The sequence below is a fragment of the Petaurus breviceps genome, unplaced genomic scaffold, assembly GCF_028583685.1.
Source record: "Petaurus breviceps papuanus isolate PSGF00001 unplaced genomic scaffold, PetGlider_PUasm1.0 175, whole genome shotgun sequence".
NCBI classification, from domain to species: Eukaryota; Metazoa; Chordata; class Mammalia; order Diprotodontia; family Petauridae; genus Petaurus; species Petaurus breviceps.
This window is the reverse complement of record NW_027185764.1, coordinates 9221658-9238796: the sequence shown is the minus strand read 5'-3', so window position 1 is coordinate 9238796 and position 17139 is coordinate 9221658. Positions and strand designations below refer to the sequence as shown.

The window sequence follows — 17139 nt, the reverse complement described above, 5'->3', positions numbered from 1 at the left end:
TTGTAGTCAAAGGTTCTGAGTTTGAATCTCGACTGACATTTACTACCTCTGGGCCTCATTTACAAAAGGAAAGGGTTGGATTAGACGGCCTCTAAGATTCTTGCTAGCTGTAAATCTAATATTCCACATTCCTTTTCTCTAGGAGAAAATCCTCATATCTATAAAGACAGTTCCCCAAATACCAAAAGACCCTCCCTGGACAAATACCTCCTGCCTAGTTTTCTTGTTTGTCTTTCACTCTCAAAGAAGACCAATGACTTCAGAAGGGTGATGTCTTAGGGGCCTGGCAGACCCCTCTCTAGACCGTCCTCAGAGAGTGGTCTAACTGTACCTGCCCAGGTGAGGGTCCAATGGGACCATGCCTGGCTTCAAACAGAAGCTGAAATGTGAGATGCTATGAGCCTGAGACCATGTAGGGAAACAGGAGTGGGGCTCTATGCCCGTGTGCTGGTTGTGTCCCATGCCTGGAGTGCTCCCTGCCTTTCTCAATCCCCCACCCCATCTGTGTAAGCCTTCCCCATTCAGATTGCCTTCATAAAATATCTTGGATGTACCTACATATTTACATGTTGTCTTCCCCCATAAGAATGTAAGCTCCTTGAGGGCAGGGATCAAACCTTTCTTTGTATCTTTGTTTGGCACACAGTAAGACCTTCATAAACGCTTATTGACTGACTGACTGACGCAGAGAAGGCAGCTGCCTATGACCTGAGGCACACAGAGTATACCACTTCCTTCCAAACATCCCCCGCACTGGTGTTGTAGAGTGTCTGAAATTCTTACAATCAGAGGGTCTCCTTTGTACTAAGGCACGGTCTCCAGAAGTCCTGTTAAAAGGCATTTTTGTTACCTGGGAAGGGTTATACCTTGCTTTAACCATTATCGTCAGTCATCACATCATTAAGGATTAGTTAGTTTATCAATTTCCTAGTAGACAGCCTGGCCCCGGAGAAACAGTACATAGAACAGATCCTGTGAAATCTGTTTTGATTGGGGAAGGGAGGAGGTTGAGAGAAACCTCAGCCTGATATTCAAGGTCCTAAAGCTACTGTGGATATTCGCCTACACATTCAGGCTGTGTTGCAGTCTCAGCCTAGCTCTACCTCTCAGAATCCTTGTCTTCCTTCAAAGCCCACCCGGGGGGCTACCTCCTAAGGGAAGTCCTTCCTCCTCCCCTTCCCTCATTTGTTAGCCTCCTAAAAGCACCCTGAAATATGTTCATTTGTAAACATGGTCTGCCCTTGTAATAGAATGTAAACGCCTTGACAAAGTGTACCAAAATTTCATTTTTGCTGGATTTCCGGGCTCCAGTAGCACAATGCTAGGCACATAGTATTCCCTTAATAAATTTTTGTTGATTTAAATTGTGTGGGGGAACCTCTCCCTATGCCAGGAAGAGTAGGCTTTAGTGGGATGTGCAGTGGGGACCCAGTAACAGCCAGGGGAATAAATAAGGACACTAGGTATCAAGTAAGAGAGTGCCAAATGGGAAGGAGTGGGAGACGGGAGGGTAGAGAAACCCTCCTCTCTAAGGGGTGGTCTCTGCAGAGCTGGGGAATGGAAGATCACATCTGCGCCAGACTTGGTCCATGTGCTGGCTGGCTCGGCCAAACTGCTTATTTTCTCCCTTAAAAATTCTTTGTTACAAGGGATGGTGGACTGAGAAGAGGAGAGGGAGAGATAGGTTTGGAAATGAAAGGGATATACCATATTTTACAGATAAGGAAATGGAAGCAGGCAGAAGTTAAATGTTTTTTCCTACGGTTACATAGTTATCAGAGCTAGCATTTGAATCCATGTGTCAACTCAAAATCCAACTATCATTCTACTGTACCAAACTGACTTTCCATTACAGGGTGTACCCCCAGGGTTCTGTCCTGGGTTGAAGAAGGAAAGAAAGAAAAAGAGAGAGAGAGAGAAATGAAGGAAGAGAGAAAGAGAGAGAGAGAGAGAGGGAGGGAGGAAGGGAAGAAGGAAGGAAAGGAGAAAAGGAAGAAAAGAGGAGAGGAGAGAAGAAAGGAATATAAAAACAAAACATACCAATAAAACATTTTTAGAGGAAGGTAAATTCCTTGGAGACAGAATCTTAAGTGCCTAGAGCAGTGCTTGCCATATAAATGCTTAGTAAATGATTTTTAAAAAAAAACCATCATGAAGAGACAGACCAGTAGAAGCATTGGAGTTTGGAAATTACTTCAACACCAAAGACTGTGATTTCTACTCAGTGGGTAAAATCTAGTCTCCAAACTCACCTCTTCCCATCCAGGTGGGGAGATCTTTAGGCCTTATCGAATGGCCCTCATAAGGGGCTGTGACTGCCAAAACCCATCCCCTGGGGTAACCCTTTTTAGGGTTCTCTTAACTTGTTGGAGGCTGATCTTTAGACAAAAACTAGAAATATGTTTCCAGGCCTGTATTCAAAGCCTTTCCCACTTAGTGGCCCCTGCTAGGGCTGGAGAACTGCTGGAATAAGCCTTCAGGTCTTCAAGCAAGATCATCCATGGGACATGGTGAAGCACCGAAGGCATAGACATTTGAAAGCTATTGCTAGGCATCCACAGATGATCAATCCATTCCTACTAGGTTCCAGATTTTGTGTAGGACCCTGTGGAAATACAAAGACAAAAACAAAACTGTCCCTGCTCTCAGGGAGCTTACATGCTGTCGGAATGTAGGGGAAAGAATGGGTTATTCTCTGGAAAAGTCTCTGTCACCTTGAATTTACCTTTTAAAATAACATTTTAATGAACACCAGACCCAGTGTCAACAATTTTTAGGTGATCAACAGAAACCACTTTGTATCTTTTGATTTGGAGTGGAGATATCATAAGATATCATTATCCATTTCTCTGGAGTCAGACAAATGGGTTTTCTCAGTTCATTTCAATCCAACAAGCAACTATTGAGCACCTCCTGTATGCCAGGCACTACTTGGGGCTACAAAGAAAAAAATGAAACAATCCCTGCCCTCAAGGGGTTTATATTCTAGTGGAAAGATGCATCATGGACTGCACTAAATAAAGACAAAGTACATGTATACACACATACGTGTGTGTATGTGCATGTGTCTGCAAATTTCAAGAGGGAGATTGCTAATAACTGGAGATACCAGGAAAGTTCCCATAAAAAAGGCAGACCTTAGTTATGGAATTCTATGTGGTCGATGGCTCTGGAGGAGAGAGTGAGGCTGGTGACCTTGCACAGCCCTCCCTCACTCAAATCCGAGTCAGCTGTAAGTCATGTCAACATCCCACGATGCCACAGCGCTCTTCAAGAACAAAGGACAAACATAACAACAAAAAAAAAAAACACAAGCCTGTCATCGATAAATACTTGTTGATGGTTCCAAAGAAGAGAAAATGCCTCCTATTTCCACACAAAGGTAGAGAGAGGATTCACGGATTAGGAAAAAATTAGGACCTGAGTTTCAGTATGGCCTCAGACACTTGTGTGACTCTGGGCAATCACTTAACCACTGTCTGTCTTGGTTTCCTCATCTGTAAAATGGACATAGTAACGGCATCTACCTCCCAAGGCTGTTGTGAGGCTTTAAATGCTTAAAATTCTAAAAAGCATAAAGTGTTTTGCAAACCTCAAAGTTCTGTATAAATGGTAGTCAGTCAATAAACATTTGTAAAGTGCCTACCATAAGCCAGGCACCGTGCTAAGTTCTGGAGACACAAAGAAAGGCGAAAGAGAGTCCCTGCTGTCAGGGAGCTCATATTCTAACAAAACATGCAAACAAATATGTACAAAAATGCTACATACGGGATAGAGAATCAACAAAGGGAAAGCATTAAAACTGTCAGTTAATTTTTTTTAAATAGTGTCCAGCTCTTCATGACCCTCTCTGGGGTTTTCTTGGCAGAGGTACTGGAATGGTTTGCTATTTCCTTCTCCAGATCATTTCACAGATGAGGAAACTGGGATAAAAAGGATGAAATGACTTGCCCAGGGCCACATAGCCAATAGGTGTCTGAGGCTGGATTTGAACGGAGGAAGAGTGCTCTATCATTTATATTACCTACCTGCCCGAAGGCGTTAGAATTAAGGGGCACTAGGAAGAGCTTCCTGTAAATGGTGGAATTTTACCTGGGACCTGAAGAAAGCCAGAAGAACTTACAGGCAGACATAAGGACGAAGAACATTCCAGGCATGAGGATCAACCTGAACATGCTGAGAGCTCAGAAGGCTAAAGGAAGCTGGGTTGGAGGGGAAGTGTAAGATGCAAGGGGACTGGAAAGGTGGAGGAGGGGCCAATGGGTTTTAAAGGGCTTTGAATAATAAATAGCAGATTTTTGTATTTGATCCTGGAGGTAATAGGGAGCCATTGGAGTTTGTTGAATAAGAGGGCAAAGTGACTTGGTCAAGTAGTTTAATACAGAGGGAAATTTAAATGATATAAAAGATATTAATAGAAATTTAATTGAAAAAATAAATACTTGTCTGAATTAAGTGACTGAGGGGGTAGCACATTACAGAAAAAGGGGTCAGTCTTAGTTTTCTCTCTTTGGCTGGGGTTCTCATGGTCTCTTCCAATCCTTGTTCTGGAATCTGACGGAGGATATGACTACAGGGATTACACTTTAACCTCATGAGACTATCTTTCCCGGCACCACTTACTTTTTCCAATATTTAGGTGCATGATCTCATTAGTGTGGGTGCTTCCCCCAAATGGTGGCACTCACAATGCTGCCATCCCTGCCTTCATATCCATTTACTTCCATAAGCCAACCACAGAGGCCCTACTCAGTGTAATGGAGGCCATGGTCCTCCTTTCTTATACAGCAATCATCATTGCCGATATGTACAAACCTATGCATGCCCTCCACACAGTCTATCTCATATAACTTTGAATTAAGACAAAACAGCAAAAATAAATAAACAAATATCATTTAAAACTATTTTTTAACAATCTGAATTATTTTTAATTGTCCAGCATTTCAAATTCTATTTGCATTAGCTCAAACTGCATTTTTATTAATGCATCTTTGTGATAGGCTTGAATTTTGGATACATAAGAATTCTTAATCAATTCAGAGGCATTCATTTGGTTGCTAGGGAATAGATTCCAAGCTATTTTTCCAAATTCATTTTACTTCTCAATTCTCTCTTGAAGTTAAAATTCGGGATTGCTCTCATCATAGTAATACTTCCTGGCAGGTTGGTTTGGGTGTATTATAGGAATTAAATTCAATTCCAAAAAAGCATTTATTAAATGCCTGCTGTAAAAAGGACTGGACTAGGCTTTAAGGCTACAAAGCTAGATGTAGGCACAAACTCCAGTTCCAAAGAATGTTTGGGTCTGCAAATCCCATATCCAGACCCATTGATTCTTCATTCCAAGAAACACAGGAAACTTTTTTTTTTTTTAACAAATGGTATCCCAGAGTGGCTGGTTCAGCAGACACATTTCACCTTATAGCAGTTTACCTCCAGCTGGCACTAGACAGCTCTGGCCCCCCATCTGTGCAGGGGCCAAGGGTGAAGAAAATTTAGCAACAGCAGGTGAATGCACAGAGAGGAAGTCTGAGAACCTGCTGCCATTGCCAAGGGCCCTATTAGCCTCCCCCACAGGGCCCCCTAGTCCACCCCAAAGTGAACCCAATGCACTCTGCAATGAAAAGGAAAGAAAATTGCCATCTGAGGTCTTGCCAGCGGATCTGTGGAGACCACAGGTTAGGACTGGACAAATCCTTTTCCTTACATTGCAGCCTGTCAAACAGAAAGCTGAGAGTTTGTTGGAGAAATAAAATGGCCAAGTACCCTTAACTGCTCTAGTTCTACATGGGTTTATTGATCTTGGTTCACAGTGCTTTTAAGCCTTTAATGGGGGTGGGGGGAAAGCAGCTGCCACAGTCCTCCACTACAGATAGTAAAGTACTCAAATAGTCTATTAATAACTCCTCCGAGTAATCCCACCTAACTGTCAACAGGATGAGGTCTTCCCATCACCTGACTCTGCATGCTACCCACGATGTTAGACGGCAGGATGGTCTCAGCCAGGTGGGTCCCCATCTTTCCCCAAAGAAAGCTATGAGGAAGGCCAGCAGTCCCAAGGAGATCAAACCAACTCTTAATCTTTTCTCTTTTTTCCCTTGACCACCCTCATGTCTTTCCCTCCTTCTCCTCTTGTCTTCTTCTCCCTTTGTCTCTATTCTTCATAGTGTAAAAAGCTCACTAATTTCAGACATTGGGGAGAGGCCACTTAAAGTCTCAATTTTGAAATATTTTTAAAGACAGACGGCTTTGTTACTTTTAAATATACACACTACAGAAATGTACTCATAAAGTGTTGCCTAATAGAGGTCCTTTAACATGTAGAATTCGAATTTTCATTGTGCTTGAAAAGCACTTCTGAAATGCTTGCTAAGTTTATTCTTGGTAGAATAAACTGTGTATTCAGAATTTAAACTCTTCCTCCCTTGAAATCATGTTTCCATTGCTAATTTACCCAGCAAATTATTTTTTTAACCCTAATATAAAAGTAAACTTTGATCTCATCCTAATGATTAGAAAAATCCTGAGTAGGGTCCAAATCTTTTAAAATATTTTTATTTATATCTTTTGGTTTCATATCATTGTCATTTTCAAATCTATCCCTCCCCTCTTCCCTACTCAGCCAATTATCTCTTATAACAAATAATACAAAAAGAGGGACAAAGTTGTTCAGTGAAACCATCTCACTCGTCAACCGGGTGGGACAGAACATGCAATCAGCAGCACTCATAGTCATCATCATCCCCCCCCCGCCCCGCCCTTTGCAAAGAGGGGAAAAGATGCCCTTTTTTTTTTAAGCCCCTTCTGGGGTTAACCTTGGTCATTATAACACAGCATTCACTTTCCATATTCATCCCTCATTAGGATCCTATCTGATGTCACTGGTCTCTTCATTTAGACACACTCGATTTCCTCATACATTTGTAGGCTCAGAACTACCTTCTATACTGGTACTACTTCCTATGATGAACTCCTCTAGCAAGTAAATCCTATCTCTCTCTCTCTCCTCTCTCTTTGTCTCTGTCTGTCTCTGTCTGTCTGTCTCTCTCCCTCTTCCTCTCTCTCTCTGTGTCTGTGTCTGTCTCTCCCTCCCTCCCCCATACACACACATATATGTATAGGTGACCACCTTCCACCTTTTCTATGAAATGGAAAAAATAATAGCACCTACCTTACAGAACTGTTGGGAAGATCAGATAGATTACACATGTGAAACACTTTTCAAACAAAGTACTATATTAATGCTATCTATCTATATTAATGCTGTCTATTATTATTTCAGTTGATAGTGTCATTGTCTTGGTCTGCCTGATTTGCTGGCCTTCAGGCCCTTGCCTGCCATGACCACTGAGATCTAGTCAGACCTTCTCACCAGGCCTAACTTTTCTCCTAGTTCCCAGACCTTTGAACTTCTTTTGACTCCCTTATCATCTGCCTTGAGCAAACCTTAGGCCTCCAGCATGCACAGAGACCTCAGGACCCAGCTTGTTGGTGTGGTACCTAGACTCCTGCCCAGCCCACCTAGAGCCTTGTAGGGTACCTTTCCTAAATCCTTTGCTATGTCTTCTATTCTTGTCCTTAACTTTTCCTCTTTCCTCATCTTCATTTTTCCATCTGACACAAATTAGGTATCAGAGTGGAAGGAAAGGCAACAGAGACCTAATGTGCTCCCACTATCACATCTTGCCATCCTGACAGTTTTCCCTTACCTATGGGCATATCTAATACCACCCAGGGCAAGCAGGGCAGTAGTGGTGGAAACATTGCTACCCATAGCAGGTGATGCTGTTAAATTTAAAAAGCTTGTCAAAGGTCAGCCAGAGCAGAGCTCTTCTGGCTTTCTGAATGTAGATGTTCTTCTCTCCCCTACACTATCCTCTCCAACCCCATTCTCCTGTTGAGGCCAGGCCTAGCACAACAAGACAGCTGCAAAAGTTTGAGGGTCAAGAATAGCTGAGGAGGGCAATCTATCAGGCCAAAGGAGTTGACAGTCTCATCATGGGCACTCATTCCGCCTCTAATGGAAAATCAGCTCCTCCTGGCCCTTGATCACTGCCCGCCCACCGAGCCCCCCAACACTACAAAAGGGCCTGACCCTGGTTGGCGATTGTGTTAGAGATCCCGGGCTTGCCAAAGCGTGAGTACTGCAGTCTGGCTCCAGTCCTCCCGTCTAGTGGGTGCCACCTTACACCTTTGCCAGCTTTTCTGAATGGGCACTTGGCAGGTTTGTGTCTCCAGAGACTCACTTTGATACTCTCCTGTGATACTCTGCCTGTAAACCTCACTCCCTAAAGAGACATGAATATGGCAATAAACGAACAGGTGGGAGGAGCCACAGGCTTCTTCCCTTTCTGATAGGCCACCAGATTGGTACCACCTGGCACTCATTTCAGAGGTTTTCGGGCCCTGGAAAAGACCCTACAGAGAAATGGGTAGCATTTTGGAGATTTTACTTCTCTATTTTGGGGCAACACTACTTAATAAAAAGATCCTTTATTCATAAATCAACACACATTAAGTGCCTTCTGTGTGTCAGATACTGCCCTCAGAAAGCTTACATTCTATTCATGGAAAGATCTAGTAGCCAGAAGACCTAGATTTAGGACCCAAATTTACCTGTGACTAGCTGTTTAACCTTGGGAAAATCCTACACTGGACATAAAACTTCTTGATTTTAAAAGGAGGGAGAGGGAGGCACTTTGATGAGATGAGAGGTCCACAGGTGTGGAACACTGCATACATTTTCAAATTTCTTCCATTCGATAGGTTTCACTGATTTTTTTTCCTCTTTTATTTTTTCTTCTTTCAAAAAAAATTATTTGTTATATGAAATAGCTCTCTGGGAGCAGAGAAGGAGGGATATAGGGAAAATTTAGGCAATGTTAAAACAAAAGGTATCAACAAAAATTGGGGGGGGGAGGGAGAGTTAAGGGAAAGAGTAGAATTAAGTCGTCTCCAGTCTTTTCCAGCTCTAATTTAGACCCTCCATACGTTTTGGACTGGACTTGTGATTTTATTAATGTAGGGAACTTTAAGGCAGGAAATTCTTTCTAACAATACAGATCAGTATCTGCTCAGCAATCTATAGTCTTAGAGAGAAACCTATGACACTGAAAGGTTAAATGATAATCATACAGGAAGCACGCAGAATAGATGGGATTTGAACCTGGGTCTTCCTGACTTAGAGACCAGTTCTCTATACATTACACTACACCACAGATTTTATATGTGTGTGTATATGTATATAGGTCTGTGCAGACATGTTATAATATATGTGTATGCTGTGCATGTACATACATGTATATGTGTGTGCATATGCACATGTCTGTATATGTACACACATTCCACATCATATGTGTGTGCATGCACACTCACGATATGCTTGCCCAGTGTACATGTGTTTGTTATACATGTGTGCACTGTGTGTGCACATGTGCACTCGTGTATTATGTGTGTGTGCATGCATTCATGTATGCGTGTGCACATGTATGCATCAAGCCACCCATACATACATACATGCACATGTACGCGTGTGTGCACCTACATATATACACATGCACACGCGTGTGCACATACATATATACACATGCACACATACATGGGAGGCAGCAGTTACTTGCCTTGTCACATCCTGGTCACTCAGTGACAACACCATTCCCTTGGAATATGGAGGAGGGGGAAGCTGTCATCAACCCCAGAAACTCATCCTGAAACAAGCCAGGCTCACCTTCATCGAGACTAAGACAAAGACAACCCTGATACTTTCCTCAAGTGCACAGTCTAAAGAAACAGTGTGACTAAAAAGAAACAACTGGTGCCTCAAAAGTCAATTCAGAGCACTAAAAAAAAACAACCAGTAAGAGGCTACACAGAGAGAGACCAGGGTAATGCTAGAGTAGAAAGAGGATGTGGCACGAGGCTGCCAAAGTCCTGGGCGCCCATCTCTCCCATCTCCCATTTCCTGGCTGTGTGACTTGGGACAGGCTTCTCACATTTTGGGGGTGGTAGTTGCCTCATCTATAAAACAGGAAGAAGAATACCTTACTAGCAGGGTATGGACACTATGACTTCTTGAGGTCCCTTTCAATTTTTTAAAAAATTTCTGGAATAAAACAAGCACTTCCATAACAAACTACAATAAAAAAAGATGATTGCAAATGAAACTGCAAACCTGCTGTGTACACACTGCTATTCCTTTCAAATATACAACAAAATCATCATGTAAATTTCTTTTTTCCTTTTTTTCTTCTCTCCCCATTCTCTAGAGATGGCTACCATTAGATGCAAAGAGGTATGTATATGTGTGTGCATCACACACATACATACATGTGCATATGTGTACATATATATTTGGAAAATTGTTCATGCATACTCCTAGCTGTCGGTTCTTTCTCTGGATACAGATAGCATCTTTCTCCATATGTCCTATATAGTTAATTTAGTTATAATAGTCAAAAGACTTGAACAAAGTAATGAAGAGAGAAAGGAACAGAACTAAGAGAACACTGTATACAGTAACAATATTGTTTTAAGAATGACTCTGAGTGAATAACGTCCCTTTCAATTCAACAAACTTTTTTTTTTAATTTTTGACATTATTTGTTTTGACATCAGTTTCATTTTCAAATATACGCTTCCCTCATCACCTCTCCAGACAGCATCCCTTCTAACAAAAAATGAGGACGCCTATCCAATCCAACCAACACATCACCCAGTCTTCCATTCTTACAGTCATCTCTAAAAAGAAAAGGAGGTGCATTTTTTTTTTTATCTCTTCTTCAAGGATGAGCTTGAACACGGATTATTGCTGGGGATACAAAGAAGCATTCCCTGACCTCAAGGAATTTACATTCTAATGGTACCTGAATAGACCTTCCAGATATAAGATCTATGACTCTCTAAAGTGAACACCTAAAATGGAACATCAAAGGAATGAAGCTGTTTGAAAACAATCAATCAACAAGCTTTTATTAGTGCCTACTATGTATACTATGTGCAGAGTAACAACCATTTCCCTGTTGGTGAGGAGGTTCCCAACTGCTTTCTGCTTAATAACTGGTTTCTTTTATCTCCTTATCTTGGGGCGAAATGTCAGGATGTTTTTTTTTTCTTTTCTGTCTTTCTCCTGGGAAGCTAAAGCTAATTCATGTTCAGTACAGAAAACAGAGGCACCAACAGGCAGTGGGAAGAAGGAGAAAGGAGTAGGCAGGAAATAAAGAAAGATCTTTCCTAAACTGTTGGGTCTGAGGGGATTATGAACCTGTTAGAGATACAGAATAAAACCCTATCACACCCTAAAGGCCTCAGCATTCATAGCTAAAATCAGAAAACCCATAAAGAACCCAGAAAACCAGCAGTTTCTTCTCCACTCCGAAGCGAAAGTGCGTTTCTACACTGGTCAGTTTGAAGGTTACCTTCCCTCCATTTTAGGTGGCACCTGGCTCATTTCATTCTCCCCTGGGGGAATGGCAGCTGACGGCAGCAAAAAGATGGCCTGGAATTGAGCATTATACATTGGCTAGAATTAGCCTCCTGAAAGGGCTTGATAAATTAATGTTTCAAAGAAGGAAAGCTGGTGTAACTTGACCACAGCATCTGAAATGACTAACAGCGTTCCAGAACTGTAACTGTAGGTACAATTGGGGCCGCAGAAGGGCAACAGGTTAATCGTTTCCGTATCTGGGCCCCTCTGGCTCTTATCTAGGGGAGCCACTGGAGAAGGCAGAGAGAGACCAGGAACAGGCCTGGCAGACGGTGCCCATTAGCAACTGAGGCAGAGTGGTTCTAATGTCTGATGTCTTCTAGGCATGATCTCTTCCATCTTCAGGCACTTCCTGGAGCTGTTTCTTATCACTTGGGGCCCCTTCCAACTTTTGGAATAAATGACAGAACACTCCACCTCTCTCCTTTGAGCATTTGCACAGGCTGTCCCAAGAGCCTAAAACAAATACCTCATCACTGACACCTTTTAGAATATCTAGCTCCCTTCAAAACTTGGCCTCCTCCTACACAAAAACTTTCCTAAGTCCTTTCGCATCTGTTTTTATACCACCAATTACTTTGTATTAACTTCCTATTTAATTATCTGTATATGCATGATGCATCTCCACCCCAGCCCCAATAAGTTTTCTGAATGCAAACTATTTCATTTCATATTTTTTAATTAGATTTTCAGTCCAGCATAGTGCCTTAACATTCAATAGACACTTATTGAAATAACACCCATAGTATGGATCCTTCTAGGCTGTAGATCCCACAGGCAAAGAGGAGCCCTTCCCATGAGGGTCTGCTTGTGTTACAAGCCCAGACAGGTAGAGATTTGTACACATCGGATAATACGGGTCCAAAAACCCATATGAAACTGGGAAGAAGGCATCAGCCTAACATAAAATGACACAGTAGAAAGGGCCTTGTGTCTGGAGGCAAAAGTTTGAATCTTATTCTGCTACTTGAGCCTGTGTGCGTTGGGCTAGTCACTTAACTTTCCCTGGGTCTGTTTCCTTGATTTGAAAATGAGGGAGTTGAGGCTAGGTTATTTCTTAGTTCCTTTCAGTCTTTAAGACTACAATTCCACTATTTTAAATTCTTGCTTTTTTTTTTTTTTGGAGGGGGGAAGGTAGGGCAATTGGGGTTAAGTGACTTGCCCAAGGTCACATGGCTCAAGGTCACACACCACTATTTTTAATTCAAGGGGCATATCCTGGAAGACAATCCACATAATCTGTGGATGATAACTTTTCCCTTTGGTTCTTAGCCAATTTCACATTAAACACATTAAAGCAGGAATTCCTAACCTTTCCTGTGTCATGGACCCCTTTGGCAGTTGGGGGAAGCCTATGTATAATGTTTTAAATTACAAAATAATAAAATACAAAGGAAAAAGTGCAAATAAAGATGTAATTTTTATCCCATCCAGGTTCATTAACACCACCCCCCAATCTATCTATACATGGACCCCCAGGTCCCCTGCCCTAAAAAACTGACAGCAAAAAGGTCCCAGGATTGAGGGATCTGAAATACAATTTCCTAGGGTGGAATGATGTTTTTCTTTACCTCTCACTTTAAAACAGTATAAAGTTGCAAATCTTTAATAATATCTAACATTTATATATTTAATAATATCTAACAATGATATCTAATAATATCTAACATTTCTAGAAATATTTATGTTCCAAATATTGTGCTAAGCACTTCAGAATTATCTCATTTGATCCTCACAACCACCCTGGGGGATAAGTGCTATTATTATCCCCATTTTACAGATGAGGAAATTGAGGCAAACAGATTAAATAACTTGCTCAGGGTGACACTGCCTCAGATACTAGCCTCCATAGGTTTCCCCCGACTGAGATTTGAACTCAGCCCTCTCTGACTCCCGAACCGATGCTCTATCTACTGTGTCACTTAGATGGCCTGAAATTAAGATATTTCTAAAAAGATCTGTCTACTGGAATTATTCAAGATCAGCAGGAACTTGCTATTTCTACCTTCTTAACTTAGTTAAGATTTTCTACTTCTGCATTGGACCCTATATTCCCTAGCTTTTGCATAAATAAAAGCAAGAACAGAAATATATTCCCCTAAGAGCAAAAGAAAACTCTGCATTGAAGATAGCCTGCTTTGCCTTTAAAAATTCCAAGCTAGGGAATCCTTTGTGGAGTGTCCAGTCCCTGGGCTGAATGAGACAGGAATCTGGGGAGTGCTGCAGCAGCTTAGGGGAACTGGGAACTGGCTTCATCAGCACTTCAGAGCTGTCTTGTTGCTGAGGCACCATTTGCTTACACTACTCAGAAATCAGGATTTGCTTACACTACTTAGAAATCAGCAGCCCTCCCGCTCTGGGCCTCTCCGCCTCTTCATGCTGACATGTTAGGGAAAGGAAACACGACTTCAATTCCAAGGTCTTTCATGTCTCCAGTTAAATGGGGAATGATGAAGAGTGCTGGTTTGGGGCTGGGAGTCAAGAGCTTCAGGTCCTAATCCTGTTATGGGACAGAATTCCTCTTTCCTTCCTTTTTCTCATCTATAAAATGGGGCTAAAATTTGGAACTATGCCCAAAAAGCTATTAAACTGTGCATACCTTTTAACCCAATGATATTACTACTAGGTCTAAACCCCAAAGAGATCAAAGAAAGAGGAAACAGACTCACCCATATGTATAAACATACTTGTAGAAGTTTTTGTGGTGGCAAAGAATTGGAAACTGAGGGAATGCCCATCAATTGGAAAATGACTGAACAAGACAGACAGAAACACACAATATGTATATATGCATGTGTGTGTGTAAAGATATACATACATATATGTGAATACTATTGTGCTGTAAGAAATTTTAAAGGGGATGGTTGCAGAGAAGCATGGGAAGATTTGTATGAACTGATGCTTAGTGAAGACTTAGGAAATTCGATCAATGACCAACCCATAATTCCAGAGGACTCATAATAAAACATGCTGCCTATCTCTAGAGTGCAGATTCAGTGTGTGTGTGTAAACACACATATACATATGCATAGATGCACACATACATATTTGTGTATAATATACACGTGTATATCATAAATATAATGTATATATGCACACAAAAGTATCTATATTTGAACATAGTTGATATGAGAATTTATTCTGATTGACTATATACATCTGTAAATGGTTTTATTTTTCTTGCTTCCTCAAGGGGAGTGGGGCTGATTGGGAGGGAGGGGGGAAAAGATGGGCCTGAAAATAAAATAAAACTTAATTTAAAAATAAAATGGGGCTAAAACTGAACTTAGTTCAACTTCACCCATGTATAAGGAAAAAATTAATAACGTGAAAGCTCTTTGAAAAGTCTAAAACATTATGCAAGGACCAAATGTAAAGTATAACTTCATCATTATTAATAAAAGAATTTCAACTCTCTTTGCAATCCAGGTTGAGTAATAGCAGTATTTAGTCTCTCCTGCAGACATCCAGGCAGCCCTAGTAGACATAGTTGGCAGAATCTTACAGGGGAACTAGGTTAAATGGAAAACTATCCATCCATCAGCCTAGAAAACACGAATCCCCTAACTCAATAGGCTCCTGGTCTTGTTAATTTCGCCCTTCTGTCCACATGGAAGTTCACTCCTAGGAGTGCAGAGCTGTTCAATTCTTTGGGGAAAAGTGATGGTCCTTTATATAATGATGTTGTCCTCTGATAAGCATTGCAAGGTACAGCAAACCTCTCAACGGTGCAGTATTTATGCTGGATTTCAACCTTCCTGCCAAGGCAGAGAAACTGCTGATGCCTGCATTTTGGACTCCCAAGAATGCCAAAGGAACTCAGCACTTCGATCCTCCAGAGTTTACAGCCTTTGGGGAATCTCCAGATGTGAGGGAAAAGCTTGTGTAAAAACAACTGTCCCTCCCCCAGCCCTCAGACAAGGGGTTCCAACTCTAGTGGTTTTTATTTATTTGGCCAGAGAGAGGCTTTGGTGGGGCCTGGGGATTTTTTCAGCCTGTTTGTTTTGAGAGTCTGTGTTTATGCTCCTCAGAAATTCACAAAAATGTTTGGGAACTGTTGGGCTGGGCACCAAACCAGATAAAATTCATCTCCAACACCCACCACCTCCCAGGCAAACAGCAGCCCCCAAACACTCCCAAAAGGCATCATTTTGCAAACCGCACTAGGAGGAATGTAAAAAGGAGTGAAGTGGTGGAAGGGGGGGGAGAGGGAGATAGGGGGGAGCATTCTACCACCCCCACATTTGGAACAGGGGGAGACAATCAAAAGCCTCGAAAAAGTGTGAGGGATGGAGTTGAAATAATTTGCAGCTAAAAAAAAAAATAAGAAAAAGGAGCATTTCTATTGAAAGGTTGATATAACTGCAAACCTATTCAAATAAGGATGGTTAGGGCCCGAGGGTGGGGAAAAGCCGTTAAAGCCGTTAGTGCCACTGTGGCAATCAATGTTCTGGGAGGAAAGTTCTCTGATAAAGCTAGGGAGCCTTCAGCCCAGATGTTCATTTGTCAATGCAAAACAAAACCCAAAAAGCTTTAAATTATTCTTTACAACTAGAAAGACGCTAGTTAATACACACCATATGAGCAGAAATGTCCTTTTAAGCCATTCTCCCCCCCCCTCATTCCACCCCCCACTAACCCTCGGGAGTCTATCCACGGCTGGGAGTCTCTACGTGGTGCTGCTAGCGCCTCCTTGCAACACTCTATTCCCCCCCCCCCCGCGCCATTACTCCTCCCCCTCCCTCCCCCGCCGCTTCCCATCTCTCGGGCTACAGCTCAATCCTTTTCAAAACTTCAGCAAAGCCGAACATGCTTCTGTCTTTTACCCCCACCTCCCACCCCCACCTCCCGCGTGGGGTTCCATCTTCCCCTTCCCTCCCCCTCTCCCTACTCTCGCGTGCATTATTTTTTAATCTGATGAACAAACTGCTCTGCAGTCTTTTAAGGGATGATGTAATTCGGTTCCTTCCACCACCCCCGCCTCCCTTAATTAAAAAAAAAATCTCTCCTCATCCTATAAATTTTTATTTGGGGTTTGGGACACTGCCTCAAACACTTTGAACATTTCTTCATGGGCGATCTTTTGGGGGGGGAGGAGGGGTTGCGTCTTCCTCCCCCCCAAAATATAACGCCATCTATTCAAATTAATTCCACTAATGGGAGAGCTGCCTGCATGTTGTGCATTTAAATGCACACTTTGTAATATTTTATAGCTAACCTGGAGCTCAGAAGCAGCGCCTTACTCGGTAAAAAACCATTAGAGGGAAAAGTGCAAATGGAGGAAGGCGGCGGAAAACTCCCAAGCTTAATAAAGCACCAGCCCACGGGGCTCCCTCCCAGCCCCCGAGGGAAGAAATACCCACCCCACCCCCACTTAAAAAAAAAAACACCGAGGGGCCCCTAGCCGGCAGAAAAGAGTACAATGGGTTTCTCTCAAAACAGCGAAAGGGGAGGGGGGAACCCTAGCAGCCTGGGCGCGGCGGGAAGGGGGCGCGCAGGCATGGCAGAGAAAGGGCGCAGGGAAATCAGAAGTCCCTGCGGCTACATTTCAAATCCAGGAAGGAAGGCCGGGGTTTGACGACGGGGGGAGGAGGGGTAGAAGTAGCGAGCACCCTCCCTCCAGCCACAGACACACACACACTGGATTCCCCTGCTCC

At 42.4% G+C, this 17139-nt stretch overlaps 1 long non-coding RNA gene across 1 annotated transcript in view; it reads right to left on the bottom strand.

Moving 5' to 3' along the window:
• LOC138158646 (uncharacterized) overlaps positions 1-17139 on the bottom strand; it is a 316165-nt gene that overhangs the window by 290919 nt on the left and 8107 nt on the right. The window lies entirely within an intron of this gene.